The sequence below is a fragment of the Tachyglossus aculeatus genome, chromosome 4, assembly GCF_015852505.1.
Source record: "Tachyglossus aculeatus isolate mTacAcu1 chromosome 4, mTacAcu1.pri, whole genome shotgun sequence".
NCBI classification, from domain to species: domain Eukaryota; kingdom Metazoa; phylum Chordata; class Mammalia; order Monotremata; family Tachyglossidae; genus Tachyglossus; species Tachyglossus aculeatus.
Genome location: NC_052069.1, coordinates 592,533 through 609,177, shown reverse-complemented (window position 1 = coordinate 609,177; position 16,645 = coordinate 592,533). Strand labels below are relative to the sequence as shown.

Below are 16,645 nucleotides of genomic sequence, written 5' to 3'. Positions count from 1 at the left end.
CTTCTGTTCATCCTCTTCCTCCTCTTCTTTCTCCTCCTCTTCCTTCTCTTCCTCCTCTTTTCCTCCTCTTTCTCTTCCTCCTCTTCTTTCTCTTCTTCCTCCTCTTCTCTTCCTCATCCTCTTTTTCCTCTTCTTTCTCCTCTTCCTTCTCCTCTTCTTTCTCTTCCTCCTCTTCTTCCTCCTCTTCCTCCTTCTCTTTCTCCTCTTGTTTCTCCTCCTCCTCTTCCTTCCTTTCCTTCTTTTCTTCCTCCTCTTTCTCATCTCCTCCTTCTCCTCCTCCTCTTCCTCCTCTTCCTTCTTTTCCTCCTCCTCTTTCTTTTCTCCTCCTTCTCCTCCTCTTCCTCCTCTTTCTCCTCTTCCTCCTCTTCTTCCTCCTTTTCCTTCTTTTCCTTCTCCTTTTCCTCCTCTTCCTCTACGTCTTCTTCTTTCTCCTCTTCTCCTCTTCCTCCTCCACTTTTTCCTCTTCCTTCTCTTCCTCATCTTCCTCCTCTTCCTCCTCTTTTTTCCTCTTCTTTTTCCTCCTCTTCTTCCCCCTTCTTTCTCCTCTTCTTTTTCCTCTTCCTTTTTTCTCCTCTTCCTCCTCCTTCTCTTCCTCCTCTTCTGCCTCCTCTTTCTCTTCTCCTCCCTCCTCTTTCTCTTCTCTTCCTCCTCTTTTTTCTCTTTTCTCCTCCTCCTCTTCATCCTCCTCTCCTTTCTCCTTTTCCTCCTCCTCCTCTTCCTCGTCTTCCTCCTCTTCTGCCTCCTCTTTCTCCTCTTCTCCTTTTCCTCCTCTTTTTTCCTCTTCTTTCTCCTCCTCTTCTTCTTCCTCCTCTTCTTTCTCCTCCTCTTCTTCTTTCTTCTCTTCCTCCTCCTCCTTTTCTTCCTCCTCCTCCGTGTCTTTTTTCTCTTCCTCCTTCTTTTCCTCCTTTTCTTCCTTCTCTTCCTCCCCATCCTGCGGCAGGACCCAGGGTGGCAGCAGCCCCTCTAATAATGATTATGGTATTTGTTAATAATAATACTGATAATTGTGGCATTTGTTCAGCGCTTACTATGTGCCAGGCAGTGTACTGGGGTGGACGTAAGCCAATCAGGTTGGACACAGCCCCTGTCCCTCATGGGACTCAAAGTCTTAATCCCCATTTCACAAAGGAGGACACTGAGGCGCAGAGAAGTGAAGTGGTTTGCCCAAGGCCACACAGCCGACAAGTGGCAGAGCCGGGATTGGAACCCATGACCTTCGGAGTCCCAGGCCTGTGCTCCGTCCACTACACCATGCTGCTTCCTAGCACTTACTGTGTGCCAAGCACTGTTCTAAGGGTTGGCACTGTAAACTCCTTGTGGGCAGGCAGTACATCTCTTATATTGCATTATTGTACTCTCCCTGAGCGCTTAGTACAGTGTTCTGCCCACAGCAAGAACTGATGGACTGACTGACACAATTACCCCCCTCCGTCCTGTTGGGGACTCTCACCAGAGCTTGGCCCAGTGCTCTGCACATAGTTAAGCGCTCAAATCATTATGATCATCATGATGCTCTGACTAGGTGCCAGGCACTGTACTAAGCGCTGGGGCGGCTACAAGTAAATAGGATTGGACAGGGTTTGTGGAGTGACAGAGGTGACCCAGGCTCGGAGTTTTGTGGATTGATCGAGGTGACCCTGGCTTGGAGGATTATTATTGTTGTTGTGGTGTTTGTTAGGCGCTGACTATGTGCCAGGTACTGTACTAAGCGCTGGGATACGTACAGTCAAATTGGTGATCTTGGGGTAGATGGGGAGCATCCCTCCAGGAAGACCAGGGAGCAAGGGTCAGGGGAGGTCTCCTGCTGCAGTGGGGTGTGTGTGTCTATGTTTGTGTGTGTGTGTTTGTGTGTGTGTCTGACATAGCTGGACTTGACTACTGCATCAGCCTCCTTTCCTGATCTCCCTGCTTCTTCCCTCTCCAATCCTTCAATCCATCGTTCTGTCATATTCAATCGTATTGATTGAGCGCTTACTGTGTGCAGAGCACTGTACTAAGCGCTTGGGAAGTACAAGTCGGCAACATATAGAGACGGCCCCTACCCAACAACGGGCTCACAGTCTAGAAGGGGGAGACAGACAAGAAAACAAAGCATGTGGACGGGTGTCAAGTCGTCAGGACAAATAGAATTGAAGCTAGATGCACATCATGAAAGCTAGATGCACATCCTATCTCGTCTGGACTACTGCACCAGCCTTCTCTCTGATCTCCCATCCTCGTGTCTCTCTCCACTTCAATCCATACTTCATGCTGCTGCCCGGATTATCTTTGTCCAGAAACGCTCTGGGCATGTTACTCCCCTCCTCAAAAATCTCCAGTGGCTACCAATCAATCTGCGCATCAGGCAGAAACTCCTCACCCTGGGCTTCCAGGCTGTCCATCCATCCCCTCGCCCCCTCCTACCTCACCTCCCTTCTCTCCTTCTACAGCCCAGTCCGCACCCTCCATTCCTCCACCGCTCACCTCCTCACCGTACCTCGCTCTCGCCAGTCCCGCCATCTACCCCCGGCCCACGTCATCCCCTGGGCCTGGAATGCCCTCCCTCTGCCCATCCGCCAAGCTAGCTCTCTTCCTCCCTTCAAGGCCCTACTGAGAGCTCACCTCCTCCAGGAGGCCTTCCCACACTGAGCCCCTTCCTTCCTCTCCCCCTCGTCCCCCTCTCCATCCCCCCCATCTTACCTCCTTCCCTTCCCCACAGCACCTGTATATATGTATATATGTTTGTACATATTTTTTTACTCTATTTATTTATTTATTTATTTTATTTGTGCATATCTATTCTATTTATTTTATTTTGTTAGTATGTTTGGTTTTGTTCTCTGTCTCCCGCTTTTAGACTGTGAGCCCACTGTTGGGTAGGGACTGTCTCTATATGTTGCCAATTTGTACTTCCCAAGCGCTTAGTACAGTGCTCTGCACATAGTAAGCGCTCAATAAATACGATTGATGATGATGATGATGATGATGATGATGATCATTAACAAAATAAATTCATTCATTCAGTCATATTTATTGAGCGCTTACTGTGTGCAGAGCACTGTACTAAGCACTTGGGAAGTACAAGTCGGCAACATATAGAGACGGCCCCTACCCGACAACGGGCTCACAGTCTAGAAGGGGGAGACAGACAAGAAAACAAAGCGTGTGGACCTGTGTCAAGTCATCAGAACAAATAGAATTAAAGCTAGTTGCACATCATTAACAAAGTAAATTCATTCAGTCGTATTTATTGAGCGCTTACTGTGTGCAGAGCACTGTACTAAGCGCTTGGGAAGAACAAGTCGGCATCATATAGAGACGGTCCCTACCCAACAACGGGCTCACAGTCTAGAAGGGGGAGACAGACAAGAAAACAAAGCATGTGGACCGGTGTCAAGTCCTCAGAACAAATAGAATTAAAGCTAGATGCACATCAGTAACAAAATAAATTCATTCATTCATTCAGTCGTATTTATTGAGCACTTACTGTGTGCGGAGCACTGTACTAAACGCTTGGGAAGTACAAGTTGACAACATATAGAGATGGTCCCTACCCAACAGTGGGCTCACAGTCTAGAAGGGGGAGACAGACAAGAAAACAAAGCATGTGGACGGGTGTCAAGTCGTCAGAACAAATAGAATTAAAGCTAGATGCACATCATTAACAAAATAAAGAGAATAGTAAATATGTGCAAGTAAAATAAGTAGTGATGAATATGTACAAACATATATACAGGGGCTGTGGGGAGGGGAAGGAGGTAGGGCAGGGGGGATGGGGAAGGGGAGAGGAAAAGGGGGGCTCAGTCTGGGAAGCCCTCTTGGAGGAGGTGAGCTCTCAGTAGGGCTTTGAAGGGAGGAAGAGAGCTAGCTTGGCGGATTTGTGGAGGGAGGGCGTTCCAGGCCAGGAGAAGGACGTGGGCCGGGGGGTCGATGGCGGGACAGGTAAGAACGAGGTACAATGAGGAGGTTAGCGGAGGGTGCGGGCTGGGCTGGAGAAGGAGAAAAGGGAGGTGAGTTAGGAGTGGGCGAGGGGATGGACAGCCTTGAACCCAAGAGTGAGGAGTTTTTGCTTACTGAGCACTTATTGAGTGCTGAACACTGTACTGGGTACTTAGGAGAGGACAGTATAACAGTGGGTAGACACGTTCCCTGCTCACAAACGAGGTTACAATCCGTCCCTTTTTCTTTTTTAAGGTATTCGCTAAGTGCTCACTATGTGTCAAGCACCGCTCCAAGCGTGGGGGAGATTCAGGTTAATCGGGCCAGATACAGTCATCATCATCATCATCAATCGTATTTATTGAGCGCTTACTATGTGCAGAGCACTGTACTAAGCGCTTGGGAAGTACAAATTGGGAACATATAGAGACAGTCCCTACCCAACAGTGGGCTCACAGTCTAAAAGGGGGAGACAGAGAACAAAACCAAACATACTAACAAAATAAAATAAATAGTATAGATATGTACAAGTAAAATAAATAAATAGAGTAATAAATATGTACAAACATATATACATATATACAGGTGCTGTAGGGAAGGGAAGGAGGTAAGATGGGGGGGATGGAGAGGGGGACGAGGGGGAGAGGAAGGAAGGGGCTCAGTATGGGAAGGCCTCCTGGAGGAGGTGAGCTCTCAGCAGGGCCTTGAAGGGAGGAAGAGAGCTAGCTTGGCAGATGGGCAGAGGGATTGGGGGCATTCCAGGCCCGGGGGAGGACGTGGGCCGGGGGGGGCGGGGGGGGGGCTCACACTCTAAGAGGGAGAACAGGTATTGAATTCCTGTTTTGCAGGGGAGGAAGCAGGCGCACAGGAGTGAACTGACTCGCCTAAGGTCACACAGCAGGTTGATGGCGGAGCTGGGATTAGAACCCAAGTCCTCTGGCGCCCAGGCGTTGTGCTCGTTCCCCTAGGCTGTGATTGCTTCCTTCACTCCGCTGCCCGGGTCATATTTTTTACAAAAAACACCCAATGGGTGCCCATACCTCTCCATATCAAGCAGAAACCTGTACGTTTTGGTTTTGAGTCACTCAGACAGCTCTCTTCCCGCTATTTATCCTCGCTCCTCTTCCCACTAACTTGCACGCTTTGCTGCACTCGCGCCAGCCTACTCATTGTGCTTCATACCTCTCTCCAGACTGACTTTTCGTTCACACCCTGGAAATTCATCCTCTTTCACATCTGGCCCACCGTGGCGCTTCCTCTTTTCAGAGCCCTTCTCAAATCGAAGCGTCTCCCTCAGGAGGTCTTTCCTGATAAATCTCTGTATTTTTTTCTACTTCCCATCCCACAACTTCCACTTGATCCTCAGACCCAACTCACAAAAATAATAATGATGGCATTTGTTAAGCGCTTACTATGAGCAAATAACCCAGACTGAGCCCCTTCCTTCCTCTCCCCCTCGTCCCCCTCTCCATCCCCAACATCTTATCTCCTTCCCTTCCCCACAGCACCTGTATATATGTATATATGTTTGTACATATTTGTTACTCTATTTTACTTGTACATATCTATTCTATTTATTTTATTTTGTTAGTATGTTTGGTTTTGTTCTCTGTCTCCCCCTTTTAGACTGTGAGCCCACTGTTGGGTAGGGACTGTCTCTAGATGTTGCCAATTTGTACTTCCCAAGCACTTAGTACAGTGCTCTGCACATAGTAAGCGCTCAATAAATACGATTGATGATGATGATCAGTCTAAAAGGGGGAGACAGAGACAGAGAACAGAACCAAACATACCAACAAAATAAAATAAATAGGATAGAAATGTACAAGTAAGATAAATAAATAAATAAATAGAGTAATAAATATGTACAACCATATATACATATATACAGGTGCTGTGGGGAAGGGAAGGAGGTAAGATGGGGGGATGGAGAGGGGGACGAGGGGGAGAGGAAGGAAGGGGCTCAGTCTGGGAAGGCCTCCTGGAGGAGGTGAGCTCTCAGCAGGGCCTTGAAGGGAGGAAGAGAGCTAGCTTGGCAGAGGGGCAGAGGGATTGGGGGCATTCCAGGCCCGGGGGATGACGTGGGCCGGGGGTCGACGGCGGGACAGGCGAGAACGAGGCCTAACGGTGAGGAGATCAGCGGCGGAGGAGCGGAGGGTGTGGGCTGGGCTGGAGAAGGAGAGAAGGGAGGTGAGGTAGGAGGGGGCGAGGTGTTGGACAGCCTTGAAGCCCAGGGTGAGGAGTTTCTGCCTGATGCGCAGATTGATTGGTAGCCACTGGAGATTTTTGAGGAGGGGAGTAATATGCCCAGAGCGTTTCTGGACAAAGATAATCCGGGCAGCAGCATGAAGTATGGATTGAAGTGGAGAGAGACACGAGGATGGGAGATCAGAGAGAAGGCTGGTGCAGTAGTCCAGACGGGATAGGATGGGAGCTTGAACGAGCAGGGTAGCGGTTTGGATGGAGAGGAAAGGGCGGATCTTGGCAATGTTGCGGAGCTGAGACCGGCAGGTTTTGGTGATGGCTTGGATGTGAGGGGTGAATGAGAGAGCGCAGTCGAGGATGACACCAAGGTTGCGGGCTTGTGAGACGGGAAGGATGGTAGTGCCGTCAACAGAGGTGGGAAAGTCAGGGAGAGGACAAGGTTTGGGAGGGAAGACAAGGAGCTCAGTCTTCGACATGTTGAGCTTTAGGTGGCGGGCGGACATCCAGATGGAGATGTCCTGAAGGCAGGAGGAGATGCGAGCCTGGAGGGAGGGGGAGAGAGCAGGGGCAGAGATGGAGATCTGGGTGTCATCAGCGTAGAGATGATAGTTGAAGCCGTGGGAGCGAATGAGGTCACCAAGGGAGTGAGTGTAGATTGAGAACAGAAGGGGACCAAGCACTGAACCTTGGGGAACCCCCACAGTAAGAGGATGGGAGGGGGAGGAGGAGCCTGCAAAAGAGACTGAGAAAGAACGACCGGAGAGATAAGAGGAGAACCAGGAGAGGACGGAGTCTGTGAAGCCAAGGTCGGATAGCGTGTTGAGGAGAAGGGGGTGGGCCACAGAATCGAAGGCAGCTGAGAGGTCGAGGAGGATTAGGACAGAATGATGATGATGATGATGATGATGATAATTATAATAATAATAATAATGATGGTATTTGTTAAGCGCTTACTATTTGCAAAGCACTGTTCTAAGCGCTGGGGGGGATTCAAGGTGATCAGGTTGTCCCACGTGGGGCTCACAGTCTTAATCCCCATTTTACAGATGAGGGAACTGAGGCCCAGAGAAGTGAAGTGACTTGTCAGAGGGGAAGCCACAACCAGGCCACAGTGGGGTCCCGGGGAGATGTGGGAATCAGAAGGACCTGGGTTCTAATTCTGCCCCTTCCACTGTAACCTTGGGCAAGTCACTTCACTTCTCTGGGCCTCAGTTCCCTCATCTGTAAAATGGGAATTACGACTGTGAGCCAGTCAGTCATATTCATTGAGGGCTTACCGTGTGCAAAACATTGTGGGACGGGGACCATGTCCAACACAATTTTCTTGTATTCAGCCCAGTGCTTAGAACAGTGCCTGGCACATAGTAAGTGCTTAACAAATACCACATTTCTTCTTATTAATTATTCTTATATGCGAGCCTTGGGGGAGAAGATTGATTAGAGAAGCAGTGTGGCTCAATGGAAAGAGCATGGGCTTGGGAGTCAGAGGTCCTGGGTTCAAATCCCAGCTCCTCCAATTGTCAGCTGTGTGACTTTGGGCAAGTCACTTCACTTCTCTATTTATTTTACTTGTACATATCTATTCTATTTATTTTATTTTGTTAGTATGTTTGGTTTTGTTGTCTGTCTCCCCCTTCTAGACTGTGAGCCCACTGTTGGGTAGGGACTGTCTCTATGTGTTGCCAGCTTGTACTTCCCAAGCGCTTAGTACAGTGCTCTGCACACAGTAAGCGCTCAATAAATATGATTGATTGATTGATTCTCTGTGCCACAGTTACCTCATCTGTCAAATGGGGATGAAGACTGTGAGCCCCACATGGGGCAACCTGATCACCTTGTATCCTCCCCAGTGCTTAGAACAGTGCTGTGCACGTAGTAAGCGCTTAACAAATGCCATCATTTTATTATTGGTTACCCAACTCTCCTAGATGGGGGCAGCGCCAACCAAAAACTGAAAATCCAGAGTGCCCTTTGTGGTGTTTTGGACTCCATTTCTGCCAGCTCTGCTGTCCCAAATGGAACTTTTTGACAGTTGGTTTTAGTTTAGCTGTGGTGAAGCAAGTGTACGTTTGAAGAGGAGTTCAACATAACAACCGTCCAGCTGTTGCCTTGGGTCCAATTCCGGTTGTAAAGTTTCCTGAATGTTTCTTCCTTGATGATGGCCAAGTGCCTTTATTAAAATCAAATTTTCCATCTACAGTATCTGTTTGGGCCCAGAGAACTGCTCCAATCGCAATACTCTCCAGAACCATTCTGAAATAAAAGTGGGAGGAATGTTTGGGGTTTGCCCATAAAGTCGGTGTCAATTCCCCACATCATTCTGCCTCACCAGAAACAAATACGCTAGTTGGCCCCAGATTTTTTTTTTCCAGTGCAGTGCATTTGCTATTCCATTCTTATGTTACTGAACAGTGAATTATGCTGTGTGTCTGTGCTTTCTGCTATCATTTTATACAAATCTTCATTTGGAGTATAACAAAAAGTTTGAAATGGGTGCTTATGCTACTCATTCATTCAGTTCATTCCCACTTTCAACGCTCCCCTCTACTTTCCCATCCTGTCTAGCAGTATCTTCAGATGAGATCTGCACACAGTAAGTGCTCAATAAATACGATTGAATGAATGAATAAATGAATATTCACTATTCTATTTATTTTATTTTGTTGATATGTTTTGTTTTCTTGTCTGTCTCCCCCTTCTAGACTGTGAGCCCGCTGTTGGGTAGGGACCGTCTCTATATGTTGCCAACTTGTACTTCCCAAGCGCTTAGTACAGTGCTCCGCACACAGTAAGCGCTCAATAAATACAATTGAATGAATAAATGAATCTTCTCCCTTCTCTCAAGTGCCACCTCATCCACCTGTGCTTCGGACCTCATTCCCTCTCACCTTATAAAAACACTTGCCCATTTCCTCCTCCCCTCCTTAACTTCCATCTTCAGCCACTCATTCTCCACTGGTTCCTTCCCCTCTGCCTTCAAACATTTCCATGCCTTCCCAATCCTAAAAAAACCCTTTCCTGACCCCACTGCCTCTTCTAGTTATCGCCTATCTCCCTTCATTCATTCAATCGTATTTATTGAGCGCTTACTGTGTGCAGAGCACTGTACTAAGCACTTGGGAAGTACAAGTTGGCAGCATAATTCATTCAGTCGTATTTATTGAGCACTTACTGTGTGCAGAGCACTGTACTAAGCGCTTGGGAAGTACAAGTACTCATTAAAAGAACCTCAAAACGCAACTCCAGGGCAATTTCTTTCCCTCCTTAAAACTTTGTTTTTTTGAGGTGCTTTTCTGTGCGCTTTGAAATGTAAAATCAAATTCCCCAATCAAGCAGAGCAAAATGCATAATTTGCTTTATGGCAGTCCGTTAAAATGTAACGAACTCAGAAAAATCTGATGAAAATTACATTTTTGAGAGCATCTCAAAATGTTCTCAGGGAAAAACAATAGATCTCCCTCCCCCAGCCCCCACCAGAATGCATTTTCTTGCTCGCCATCATATAGCTTGTCGATCAATTATTCATTTTTATTTATGGGCCCAATTCTGGCTACTTTCTGGCAACAAAAGAGGCAATTTGGGAGGAGCAGGGGCAGATTTGGGCTTCAGCTCTGGAAATGTTTTGCGTGTCTCAGATTCCTTCTGCGTTGGTATTTATAAATGCTTATTTTGAATTCAGTGACCAATAGTCCAGCGTTGAAACTGAGGTGATGAAAAAGAAGTTTGTTTCTTGGTGTGGTTGCAAGGCGCCTAGCTCACTGGCAAGGAACTTGGCTAATTGGATTCTTAAAGCTGTAAAGGAGGGGCCGCTTAGGTGGACAGTTTGGTCATTTAATAATAATAATAATCATGATGGCATTTATTAAGCACTTACTATGTTCTAAGCGCTGGGGGGGGGATACAAGGTGATCAGGTTGTCCCACGTGGGACTCACAGTCCTAATCCCCATTTTACAGATGAGGTAACTGAGGCCCAGAGAAGTTAAGTGACTTGCCCAAAGTCACACAGTTGACAAGTGGCAGAACTGGGATTTGAACCCATGACCTCTGACTCCAAAGCCCGTGCTGTTTCCACTGAGCCACACTGCTTCTCTGAAAGGGGATCATGAGGGATTGGGGAACGGGCCTGACATTTGAACTGCTGGGATAGTGTAATGTAGGGTTGAGCATTCCTTGCTGAAGGAAAGTGGCTGGGACAAGGGATTTGTGATTTGTTAATCATATTTAGATTATTTCCCCTCTAGACTGTAAGCGCGTTTTTAAAGTAGTATCTTTTAAGTGTCAGGAACCATACTAAAGCGCTGGGGTAGATACAGACTAATGGGGCTCACAGTCTTAATCCCCATTTTGCAGATGAGGGAACTGAGGCACAGAGAGTTTGTGACTTGCCCAAGGTCACACAGCAGACAAGTAGTGAAGCTGAGATTAGATCCCAGGTGGTTCTGAGTTCCAGGCCGTGCTCTCTCCACTAAGCCGCGGACCTTCATTGTGGAACATGCCTTCATTCATTCAATTGTATTTATTGAGCGCTTACTGTGTGCAAAGCACTGTACTAAGCGCTTGGGAGAGTACCATATGACAGTCACGTTCCTGCCCACAATGAGCTCACAGTCTAGAGGGGGATACAGACACTAATATAAATGAATAAATACATAAATTACAGAGACATCCAGATATATATTTCCCCAGCTTGCTCTGCCTTCTGCATCTATGCTCTGTACTAAGCACTTGGAAAGTACAATTCGTCAACAACTGCTATATTGTACTCTCCCAAGCGTTTAGTACAGTGCTGTGCACACAGTAAGCTCTCAGTAAATACGATTGATTGATTTACTGATATCCTACAATGTGCACAGAGCGCTGTACTCAGTCCTTCAGTAAGGACAGTAAAGGGTTTTGTGGTTCATTTAGGAAGCCACGGGAATAAGCTGAGACCGTTTCTTGAAGCAGCGTGGCTCAGTGGAAAGAGCCTGAGCTTGGGAGTCAGAGGTCATGGGTTCTAATCCTGGTTCTGCCATTTATCAGCTGTGTGACCTTGGGCAAGTTCCTTAACTTCTCTAGCCCTCAGTTACCTCATCTGGAAAATGGGGATGAAGACTGTGAGCCCTGCCTGGAACAACCTGAGTACCTTGTATCTACCCCAATGCTTAGAACAGTGTTTGGCACCTAGTAAGCCCTCCCGCCTTACCTCCTTCCCCTCCCCACAGCACCTGTATATATGATTGTACATATTTATTACTCTATTTTACTTGTACATACTTACTATTCTATTTATTTTATTTTGTTAATATGTTTTGTTTTGTTGTCTATCTCCCCCTTCTAGACTGTGAGCCCGCTGTTGGGTAGGGACCGTCTCTATATGTTGCCAACTTGTACTTCCCAAGCGCTTAGTACAGTGCTCTGCACACAGTAAGCGCTCAATAAATACGATTGAATGAATGAATGAACAAATACCAACATTATTATTATTATTATTGGAAAGACCATGTGCCTGGGAGTCAGAGGGCCTGGGTTCTAATCCCGGCTCTGCCACTTACCTGCTGTGTGACCTTGGGTAAGTCACTTCACTGCTCTGTGCCTCACTTCCCTCATCTGTAAAACTGGACTGTGAGCCTGTCGTTGGGTAGGGCCCGTCTCTATATGTTGCCGATTTGTACTTCCCAAGCGCTTAGCACACAGTAAGTGCCCAATAAATATGATTGAATGAATGAATGAATGGAATTCAATACCTGTTCTCCTTCCTACTTGGATTGTGAGCCCCATGTGGGACCTGATAATAATATAATTATAATAATAATTATAATAATGGTATTTGTTAAGTGCTTACTATGTGCCAGGCACTGTTCTAAGCACTGGGGGAGATACAGGGTAATCAGATTGTCCCACGTGGGGCTCACAGTGTTAATCCCCATTTTACCTGATGATCTTGTATCTATAGTAATAATGATGGCATTTATTAAGCGCTTACTATGTGCAAAGCACTGTTCTAAGCGCTGGGGTGGTAACAAGGTGATCAGGTGGTCCCACGGGGGGCTCACAGTCTTAATTCCCATTTTACAGATGAGGGAACTGAGGCACAGAGAAGTTAAGTGACTTGTCCAAAGGCACACAGCTGACAATTGGCAGAGCCGGGATTTGAACCCATGACCTCTGACTCCAAAGCCCGTGCTCTTCCCACTGAGCCATGCTGCTTCTCTATCCCAGAGCACTTAGCATGGCTCAGTGGAAAGAGCACGGGCTTTGGAGTCAGAGGTCATGGGTTCAAATCTCCGCTCCACCAATTGTCAGCTGTGCGACTTTGGGCAAGTCACTTCGCTTCTCTGGGCCTCAGTTACCTCATCTGTAAAATGGCGATTGAGACTGTGAGCCCCCCGTGGGACAACCTCATCACCTTGTAACCTCCCTAGCGCTTAGAACAGTTCTTTGCACATAGTAAGCGCTTAATAAATGCCATTATTATTATTATCATAGTAAATGCTTAACAAATAGCATTATTATTATTATTATTATTATTATTATTATTATTATTATTATTATTATTATTATTATTATTGGAGCAGTTTGAGCCTTCCTTTGGTTGTTACCATGATCTTGTCTATGTTGCCCTGTGTTGAGCCTAAGGATGAATCCAGATCTCTAGACCTTGGCTCACTGCGTATCATGCCCTAGATGGCCAAGGGCTTTACTAAGCTTGATCACCAATGCCCTTGTGAACAGTGGGTTTGGCTCTGGGAGGGAACTGATCGATTCCTCGTTAGGGTGGGAGCTAGGTCACTGAAAAATCATTTTTTCCTTTTTTTTAATGGTATTTAAGTGCTTACTATATGGTTGGCACTGAGCTAAGCACTGGGGTATATACAAGCTAATCAGATTGGATACAGTCCATGTCCCTCATGGGGCTCATACGCGAACTCAAATTAGTAGTACACAAAGTGATCACATTGGATCTGTAGGTGGTTTTTAATCAGGTCAGCACTCAAGTTGTTGAGGATAAAGGCTGAGCAGTGATGAGTTAGCTTCCCAAATTTACAGCTGTACTGGAGTTGCCTGTATTTTGCAGGGTGCGTTGTTTTCTTCAGGTGGAAATATACTTTTTTCAAGTTTTATATGCACTTGTTTCACACATTGAATGAAGTCTGTTTTGTGAGACTGTGATGAAAAATATTTGGAGCCCTATACGCCGTTCATTGATTCAGTTGAAAAATCTTTTTTCACAGAACTAAGTGTCTTTGAGTTGATATTTATGAATACTTCACTTGGAGATTATTTGACTGAACTCTTTTAAAATCTCTGAAATCATTGTTGTGTCGCTTGTCACGTGTTGCCGGGAGAAGGTGCCGGCAGGGTTTGTGGGTCCTGGATTTTGGTGGAACTTCCAGATATTCCAAAATTTTCAGTGCCCTCTTCTGCCATAGGCTTAGAACAGTGCTTTGCACATAGTAAGCGCTTAACAAATGCTATTATTATTATAAGCTAACACACCCCTAAGCTGGGAAGCCTGCTTTAGCCCTTGGGGTGACAACCCAGGTGGAACCTCCAAAGTGATATGCTCCCAGCCCCAAAAGGTTGGGAAATCCAGGGCATCAGCCGTATTTCCGGGGGATCAACTCGGTGCTGAGGAAAACAGAGCAAGTCCCGGGAGCGAGGTCTGGGTGAGCGAAAGTTGGGTCGGAAGAGAGCTGATTGTGTGTCACTGGGTAAGTTACTGAAATGTTCTGTGCTTGGCATCCTTTGCAAGCCAAGGATCAATAATTGATACCTGACTGTAGATGGCAAAATGTGTAGATATTTGGAACTTCTCGGAAGAAAAGAATTGCTGTGAAAATATGGTGCAATTTATCCTCTTCAGCCCTTACTTGCTGAAAAATTCCATACACATATGGGATGTCCAGAAAGTGGGTCATGTGAAGCAGAAATGTGTTTGCTCTTCTTGGTTTTGGTTTATTACCTGAGTTGATTGGGCCAAATGTTGGACTTTCTGGAAGCTGATAAAACCACAGGGAAAAAGCGTCTTGTTCCCTGTGGGCTGTGCTGGTTGAGACATTGATTTTCATTGGAGATTGGAGTCTTCTGGGGGAGTAGGGAGTTTTCACTGGATTCCATCATTGTCCGGTGAATGGCAAGCCTGGTGAACTTCCCGAATCCTTTCCTGTTTGTCTACATGCCTGTTGAGCATCTGACTTGCTGCTGATGCCGTGAAAAGTGGGCATGGGGGTGGGGACCATGGGGGGGGGGAGCGCCCTTGGTTGAAATGGTTAGGGTCACCTGCTTACAATTGGTTATTTGGTTCTCTAATTTTATGTATGTGCATGATATGATGGTTGGTTTCCAGGGATGGATATAGCCTGGGCTAAGTGGAGGGTGAAGGGAGGGAATTTTGTCCCATTTGGGCTGTTCTGATCCAGCGCGGATACCGACATCACTTCCTGGGGGGCTGTGGGGATCCCCTGTCTTTCCCTTCCTTCTCGAGAGTCTGAGTTGGACCGTTCTAATCCAGCGGGAATGCTGATATCACTCCCCTGGGGGCTTGAAGGAACCCTCTCCCTCCCAACCATCCCAAGAGTCTGAAATGGACCATTCTAATCAGTCATATTTATTGAGGTCGTATTTATTGAGTGCTTATTGCCTGCAGAGCACTGTACTTAGAACAGTGCTTTGCATGTAGTAAGCGCTTAATAACTGCCATCATTATTATTATCATTAATAATAATAATAATTTTGGTATTTGTTAAGCACTTACTATGTGCCAAGCACTGTTCTAAGCACTGGGGAGGATACAAGGTGATATAATAATAATAATAATGATGGCATTTATTAAGCGCTTACTATGTGCAAAGCACTGTTCTAAGCGCTGGGGAGGTTACAAGGTGATCAGGTTGTCCCACGTGGGGCTCACAGTCTTAATCCCCATTTTACAGATGAGGTAACTGAGGCACAGAGGAGTTAAGTGACTTGCCCAAAGTCACACAGCTGACAATTGGTGGAGCCGGGATTCGAACCCGTGACCTCCGACTCCAAAGCCCGGGCTCTTTCCACTGAGCCACACTGCTTATTATTATTATTATTACTAAGCACTTGGGAGAATACATTACCACAGAGTTGGTAGACACATTCCCTGCCCATAATGAACTTTCAGTCTTGAGGGAAGAGTCAGACATTAAGAAACATAAATAAATTACAGATATTCATTCAATCATATTTATTGAGCGCTTACTGTGTGCAGAGCACTGTACTAAGCACAGTGCTGTGGGTCTGAAAGAGGGGTGAAGAAAGGGTACAAACCCAAGGGCAATGGTGGCACAGAAGGGAGTTGGAGAAGAGGAAATAAGGATTCAGTAGGAGAAGGCCTCTTGGTGGAGATGTGCTTTTGATAAAACTTTGAAGGTGGGGAGAGTAATTGTCAGATAAAAGGAGGGAGGGCGTTCCAGGATGGAAGGAGGATGTGGGCGAGAGGTCAACGGCAAGATTAACGGGCCGAGGTACAGTGAGAAGGTTGGCATCAGAGGAGCAAAGTATGTGGGCTGGGTTGGAGCCCTACTGAGAGCTCACCTCATCCAGGAGGCCTTCCCAGACTGAGCCCCCTTTTTCCTCTCCCCCTCCCCATCCCTCCCGCCCTACCTCCTTCCCCTCATCACAGCGCCTGTATATATGTTTGTACAGATTTTTTACTCTATTTATTCTACTTGTACATATTTACTTTTCTATTTATTTTGTCAGTGATGTGCATCTAGCTTTACTTCGGTTTATTCTGATGACTTGACACCTGTCCACATGTTTTGTTTTGTTGTCTGTCTTTCCCTTCTAGACTGTGAGCCCGTTGTTGGGTAGGGACCGTCTGTATATGTTGCCAACTTGTACTTCCCAAGTGCTTAGTACAGTGCTCTGCACACAGAAAGCGCTCAATAAATACCATTGAATGAATGAATGAATAGTAGGAAATCAGAGAGGTAAGGTAGGAGGGGGCAAGATGATTGAATGGTTTAAAGCCAGTGGTAAGGAGCTCTGTTTGATGTGAAGGCAGAAGGGCAACCACTAGAGGTTTTTGAGAAATGGGGAAATGTGGACTGACTGTTTCTGTAGAAAAATGATCCGGACAGCAGAGTGAAGTATGGACTGTTCTCTGTCTCCCCCTTCTAGACTGTGAGCCCACTGTTGGGTAGGGACTGTCTCTATATGTCGCCAACATGTACTTCCCAAGCGCTTAGTACAGTGCTGTGCACACAGTAAGCGCTCAATAAATACGGTTGATTGATTGATTGATTGACTGGAGTGGAGTGGGGAGAGACTGGAGGCAGGGAGGTCAGTAAGGTAGGCTGATGCAGTAATCAAGGTGGGATAGTATAAGTGCACGGATTAACGTAGTAGCAGTTTGGATGGAGAGGAAAGGGTGAATTTTAGCGATGGGCTGAAGGTTGAACCGACAGGATTTGGTGACAAATTGAATATAAAGAGCTCACCTCCTCCAGGAGGCCTTCCCAGACTGAGCCCCCTTTTTCCTCTCCTCCTCCCTATCCCCGCCGCCC

The 16,645-nt window shown here is 46.5% G+C and overlaps 1 protein-coding gene across 2 annotated transcripts in view; it reads left to right on the top strand.

The window, feature by feature from the left end:
• Window positions 1–16,645, top strand: part of ZFYVE28 (zinc finger FYVE-type containing 28) — a 184,978-nt gene that overhangs the window by 207 nt on the left and 168,126 nt on the right. The window lies entirely within an intron of this gene.